A 6,802-nucleotide genomic window follows, 5' to 3' on the forward strand; every position below is an offset into this window, starting at 1 on the left:
TTGTAAAGAGCATATTTAAGTAACAAAGCCTTACCTGCTGCTGACTCTGTGTCACGTATGCTCTCACTTTGATATCCATTTTCTTCTCCCTTGCCCAGAAATGAATCAATACCACATCAGTTCACACCTTGTTCTGACTGCACCATGTCATCAGAGATGGCCAGCATGTGTTGGCAGCTGCTGCGCTGGGGGGGAGCTGGGGAAGTCACAGCTCAGAGCCCTGTACTGCTGCAGCCTTCCTTCCCAGGAGATCATCTGCAGCACAACCCTGTGTCCCCAGCTGGGGAGAACATCCCCAAACTTTGGCTAGAGCAGATTTGTTCTTTGTGTGACTGAAGTTTGGTGGGCTGGCGCAAGGCAAGGGAATGCTACTGTTCAGCTGAATCACCTGAGTTATGCAGCAGAGAAGTTAAGAACTGGGATCCCAGAGAGTGGAGAGAGATGCTCAGTTTCTCAGCTCCCTAACACCTCCCTCCCTACATTTTGCTGCCTAGAACCTCTCGGCAGAGCACTCCAACACCCTATCTCCCTAAGGGAGGACAGGAACCCTCAGACCATGTTCCTGCAAACCTCTGAAGCGCCTCTCTTCCCCTTCACTCCTGCAAGAGGAGAGCTCCGCTCCTGGAGATAGGTACTGAGTTCCTTCAGGGATCCTTTTCTGCAAACCAATCTCAAAGCCTCTGAGTGCTCCAGCTCCAACACCAGCATTGACATCTGCAATGTCTGGTACCTGACCCAGCCACTCCGGCCATTACCTGCACCCGGGCACAGCTGTAATGGTGAGGGAGGGAGCTGGGAGACTGAATATCCCCGACTACATCATCCCCATTGCTTCGTATTACAGCAGCCCGTGACACACGCTGCAATAAACATGCAGATAAAGAGCAGTTTTAAAATGTGATCCCCACAAGCTGTTTTGTAAAGGAATTATCTCACTGGAGTGTTATCTAGAATTACCCCTGTTGCTCCATTCTCTTCTGCTGGTGTAGCCCTGACCAGAAACTCCTGATTTACAGTGCTCAAAGACACCAATTAGGGGGTTTCATTAAGGAAATTGGTTTTAAAGCCCTTCCTTTATAGATACACGAATGTCAAGGTGGGTTCAGCCTCTGATTTGACCTCCGGTGACATGAAAATGATATCATTGTGTACAACGTGCCCTGAAGAATCTTTAGGTCCATTAACATTCAGAGAGGTGCTGTTGGGACAGCCCTGTCCTCAAAGAGCTGAGCTGCCTTCCCCAGGGCTGTCCTCAAATTCCAGCTCAGCTACAGCTTCCTGACGATGATGCTGTCACCCACTAAAGAGCTCATAGAACAGAGGCTCAAAAAACCCATCCAAGCCCCTTCTGGAAATGTGCACTGGAGGTGGCAACTCATTTTCTACAGGGAAGAGTTGGGGCTGACCACTGGCTGGGATTTTCTCATGCACAGCTCTGCTGGTGATAACTTTATTTGGATTGATACTTCACAGTGGATTGTAAAAGTTTGGTTAGAAATCTTTTATTTCACATATTGGGCGTGTAAAAATTTACATTAAAAAAGTATTTGGAACAAAAGTGTAATTTGACATCTGAAAAGTATTGTCGCTCAAACAGTTGAAGTCTGACTCATTTAATTAAGTCTACAGCTTCCCATTTAATACTCAGTCATAGTGCTTCTTTTATAGGAAAGAACTGAATGCCATTTTGTTCCAAAAAACAGAAATCCATAATGTAAAAAAAATCAAGGTGCTTTCCTTATCACCTTTACTATTCTGCCTTTTTATCACACGGAAGTATTTTTCTAGGTTGAGGAACAGAACAAAAAAGAAGCCTGGAGCAAAGGTGCTGCCCCCTCAGCCCCAGGGTTCAGAAAGGAGGATGTTGATGGCAGAAGCTGGACAGACCTGGTTGTCCTTCCCTATGAAAAGAGGGTCAGAGCCCAGAGGTGAGGAACCTGTGTACAGGACACGGTGCCTGGGAGCCTTCCTTGTTCCTCCTCCTCCAGCTCCACCTGAGGAGATTCCTCCTCGCTCTTCTTCATAAAGCCTTGCACTAACACTTTCCTGGGAGGCCACATAAGGCTGTGATGCCCTCCCCATCCAGGTGCATGGGTGTCATGCGCTTGCCCACGAGGCCAGCCATGATCTAAGGACAGGGACATCCAGTGGGGACAGGAGTGTCCCACCACGGACACCTCTGCCGTACCGTGGATGGGCAGCGGGCACAAAGCCTCGCACCGGAGTACCTCTGGAAGCCCATTACTGTTTTATGGAGGTCACCCTCACCTAATTATGCCACTGTTCCTCCCAGCCCCAGCCTGACCCTGCCTGATCCTGAAACGGATTAACATGTCTTGGTCACTTGAGCGTGTGGTGTGTGTCTGCTCCGGGAGGGCAGCGGCTGAAGGTCTGGCCGTATCTCAATGTTATTTTGACCCCGGCCGTTTTTTTCCACGGCGAGCTCTTCGCAGACCTGTTGAATGGGGCTTTCATTTTGCTGACCTCGGGGGTCATCTGTTTTCGGAGCATGAAATATGGCTGCCGGTGGACAGGAGGGAAGAGATAAACTTCACTGAGGAGCCTTAACAGGCCAATGAGCCGTGACTAATGATGATTGTGGTTTGTCTTTCGAGGGCATAATTTATTGGGCTGCTGACCACTTAGTGCACTGGCTGGGGAGTTAACTCTTTCAGGAGAGCACAGAGCAGATGGAGATGTGACCAGGAGCATTGGGATGCACATTGCTCATCTTGTTCCCTCTTTGTGCAGGTAGTGAGCATTTCTCCTTGTGTCTTTTCCTTCTGAAATGCCTCCTGTTGTTTTTTTTTTCAAGGCTTTGTAACCCAAGATCACGATGACTCTCAGAACAGTTATCAGCCCCTTTTCTGACCATGAGGGTCGTGGTGGGTCATCGCAGAGGAAAGCCACAAGAACCAGACTCTTTGGTGGGTCAGCATTCCAGCACTGCACCCTGCTCTGCTGGCAGGGGTGAGTGCTGCAGGATGGCTTGCACCAACAAAAGGAGGAGAAGCTGCCAAAACGGCTTTCACATCTCACAGGGCTTCCAGCAGCTTTGTGTGACAAGAAGTGCCAACGCCTGGCAGCAGATTCCTGGGCGGACCAGGAGAGAGAGCAGATGAACTGCTGGCATTCCACCCAGGGAAGCACAGCAGCAGCCCCACGGCCCTAAAGATGTGCAGAAGCAAGCTCCAGTGCAAGCTCTGAGTTCTGCTTTCACCCCCTTTTTAACTTTATATTCACATTTTGGAGGGGTAATTGGGAAAGGTGTCCATTGGATTGGTTTTGGTGAGAGAAGAGACTGAGACAGTGAGGAGTTGTTGGAAATGGGCTACTTCATGTACATCAGTGTTTGTGGGACACTTGTGTTTTCCGCTGCATCCTTACGGTGTTAGGAGAAAGAAATAAATCAGAGGTCATAGGAGTGCCCTAAAGCCTTTCACTTATTTTAGCAGCTAAAATCTGCCTTCATCTTTATTGTGCATTGCCCACAGCTGCACAGGGGTAGCTGCTGCCCTGTTTGGGGAGCCCAGCTCCTCACGGGCGTTGGGATGCACTGCCTGCTGTCTGCAGTCCCCTTTCCTTTAGAACAGAAGGAATTCTGATAGCAGACGTAAACTGTGTGATCCTGCACATGGCTGTGCTCAGTGCCATGGGTGGTGGAGCAGAGGGGATCGTGTTTCTGGAAAATGCTTCTTTGCGAGGGTCCTGGAAAAGCCAATTCCAAGCTACTCATCAATTGGATTGGTTACATCATCAGACAAGTCATGTCTGATCCTGTAAATACAGGAGTGGTGTCCTTTAGGTAGGCCTGTCTCTGCAAAGAGAGAAGACATCAGGAAGCCTGGGAGAGACTAAAAGTATTTCCCAAGCACTCACTTCAAAGCCATTCCATTCTTTGAAACAATACAAAAATGGCATGTCAACAGCAGGGGACACTCGGGCAGGTCTGGGGACCACCACCCTGGTGCTCAGCATTCACCTTGCAACATGTGCTAGGAGATATCTTTACTCTACTTGGGCTTCTGGGAAGGTGCCAGAGAGCTGCAGCCTCTCAAATCATCACTGCAGAGATTTCATTGGGAAGTGGGAGGGTTGGCCACTGGAAACCCAGAGCGAAAGCAGCCGGGTAGGAGCACCTCTTGTTGTGAGGGTGTGCTGTGGTGGCTGAGGCTCTGCAGTGAGAGGGGCTGGAGGGATTCTTAGGAATATAATGTGTTTTACCTGAACCGTTAGGAGAAATAAGTATTTCAAAAGAAAAAAATATACATATAGTAGCCAATCTATTAGCTCAGTGCATGCCTCCTTGCTTTTTCAGGCTTTTCTGTTTAAGCTTCTACCTCAAAACTGAAATAAATAACCCCGATGCCTCTTCTTTACACTTTCCTTATTAAAGGATAGCAGTCCCCTCCCGGTTGATCTCTCCTCACAGGAGATCTTTCTCCCACTGTTATTGCTATCCCATGCAAAGCCCAAGCAGGAGAGGCAAAGCTGTATGCTGGCTCCCAGGTGAAGGACCACACACGAACAGCACGGAGCTCTGCAACCTGTGTGCTGGGGGATGCACTGCACACATCAGGCTGCACAGCCAGCGTGGCCAGGCAGAAAAGTGACGTGGGAAAAGTTGCACTGAGTCAGCAAAGGTGGGAGGGAAGGAAGAAGTGGAAAAAAAGCACCAGGCAGGCTGAGAAATTGAGCTCAGTGCACCCCTGTGGAAGATGCAGAGCTTTAGGGCTACGATCTGCAGCTGCAGTGATTAGCCAAGACATGATCCAGCCTTTGCTGGCTTGATCCAGGGTAAGAGGTCAGCAGCACGCTGATAAAACGGAGTGATTTCAGCTCCTCTGTAGGGTGAGGGATAAAAGTGGAGCTGCAAAGCTCTCTGGATGGAGGGCCCTGCAGTCCCTGACATGCAGCCCCAAAAGCCCTCGGTGGCCAACAGGGCTCGCTTCTGCTGTTGTCCCTCAAGACAGCCCATCTGGATGCAGAGGCAAACAGGTCTCACAAGGGGAAATGACAGCTGCTGCTTCCTCCGTCGTGCTTGAATGTTGTTTTTCAGCAGTGTAATTTAGGGGTAGAAATGGAATGATTTTGTCCTTTTGAAGTGATGGTTACCTGCTGACGTCTCCTGGCCGGGCTGAATCCCAAACCCAGCCTTGTAAAATAGGAGCTGGATGTAAAAGAGAGGGAGAGATGTTTAACAGAGCCAGGACCTGTGGATCAAGAGGAGAGAGGCGCATCCCAGCACACCCAGTTAACCCTTACAGTACTGAGCTATACAGCTCTGAAAGTTGACCTGGAAGAATCCCAGCTAAAAAGCAACATGCAATGAAGCAAGAAATAAAAAATGGGGCTCTTAAAATTTTCCTCACAGAAATATCCCACTATAGGCTTTGGGACAGCATCTTCCTCTCCCCTGGAGCACAGCTCAAGCCCCACAGCTTGGGGGCTACTGCACTGCTGCAAACTCATCAGCTCTGCTACAAACACTTGGGTGATTTGAGGTAAAAAGCCTGCTGTTGTTTTGCACATGTGCCTTACTGTAAGATTTGGTGAAAGGTTTGAGATTTATGGCCTTGGAAAATGATTTCTTTTTTTAAAGTCCTGCAGCTGATAAAGCTGGGGAAATGCCAGGGTGCTAGTTCCCTGCACTGCCTCTTAGTCCAGTGCTTCATCTTGGAGATGCCAGCACTACAGAGAGGGAATAAATGCATGAATGAAAACAGCCACAGATCTGTTGCTTATTGTGGTGGCAATTTCATGGATCTGTTTGGGCACAGACCCAGCCACCTTGCTCCATTTCCACCACTGAGCTGTCTTCAGAGAGCAAAGTGACAGACTGGGAATGAGGCTGATAAAGACCTCCTGACCCAAGGAGGGTGCTCAGCAGGTGGCCAGCAGCATAGCACCCCCAGGTCAGCAGGGACCAGAACTGCTGAAGCACAGGTGCTGCCTCCCCCAGATCCACCATAGCCACAGAAATGTTGCCACAGGCATTTGTCAGTTGATGCTCATCAGAGATGAGAAAATCCTTGTTAACCACAAAGTTGTCTCACCTGTGGAATTCTGCTCCACTCTCTGGGGATGCTGGGAATTCTTGCTCACCAGTGGCACAGCTCTGACTGCAGTGCTCAGGTTAAGGTGGGAGGTTGCTGCTGCCTCTGTAATCACCTTTAGCCACTGTCTCCTTGGGGACAGAGAGAGCATATGGGTTAGCATGCCCTGAAGGTATCCAGCCACCCTTGTATGTCAGGCAGAACCATTCCTTCTGCCTCTATCCAGTAAGCAGAGACCCAGCAGAGAGCAAGGAAAAAGGTGGAGATGCTCTGTGCCCATCTGTGAAGCCTTTGAGGGAGAAACTGGCACTCAACAGGCTCTCGGGGTCAGAAGAGCGATGCTGCAGTATGCCCATTCCTGGGAGCTGGGGACAAGGCTGTCCCCCAGGACAGGCACAAGCTGCAGCATCTTCCTTGCCCATTTAACAGAGACAAGCTGCTGTCAGTGCTGTGGCTACTTCTGACCCTCTCTGTGAGGGAGAGTATTTCTGTTTCTGAAGCTGCTGTGCTGATATTTTCAATGGGTTGATGTACTGTGCTCGATGGCTCAAGTATGAGGTCACAGTCAGGACTCCTAGATCCCATTCTATGGCTGTGGGGTTTTGTTCTGGTGCAGTTCCCCTACCATTGACCCCCTCTCTGCCCATCATAACGTAGGTAATGCCTCAGCACGGAGCTTGGGAAACAGCTGGCGTTTGGAGGCAGATGGCATCTTCCAACTGAAAACTTTGTTTTCTTGGTATGAC

The 6,802-nt window shown here is 49.6% G+C and overlaps 1 long non-coding RNA gene across 1 annotated transcript; it reads right to left on the bottom strand.

The window, feature by feature from the left end:
* Positions 1-4,859: 4,859 nt before the first annotated feature.
* On the bottom strand, positions 4,860-6,595 carry LOC149915491 (uncharacterized). Its single transcript, XR_016458714.1, has 3 exons — positions 6,522-6,595; positions 6,057-6,187; positions 4,860-5,170 (listed from the first exon to the last, which is right to left on the bottom strand). It is a non-coding gene; the product is annotated as an uncharacterized LOC149915491 (long non-coding RNA).
* Between the last annotated feature and the right edge of the window lie 207 nt (positions 6,596-6,802).

This window comes from Phasianus colchicus, chromosome 18 (assembly GCF_987193195.1).
Source record: "Phasianus colchicus chromosome 18, bPhaCol1.hap1.1, whole genome shotgun sequence".
Classification (NCBI taxonomy): Eukaryota; Metazoa; Chordata; class Aves; order Galliformes; family Phasianidae; genus Phasianus; species Phasianus colchicus.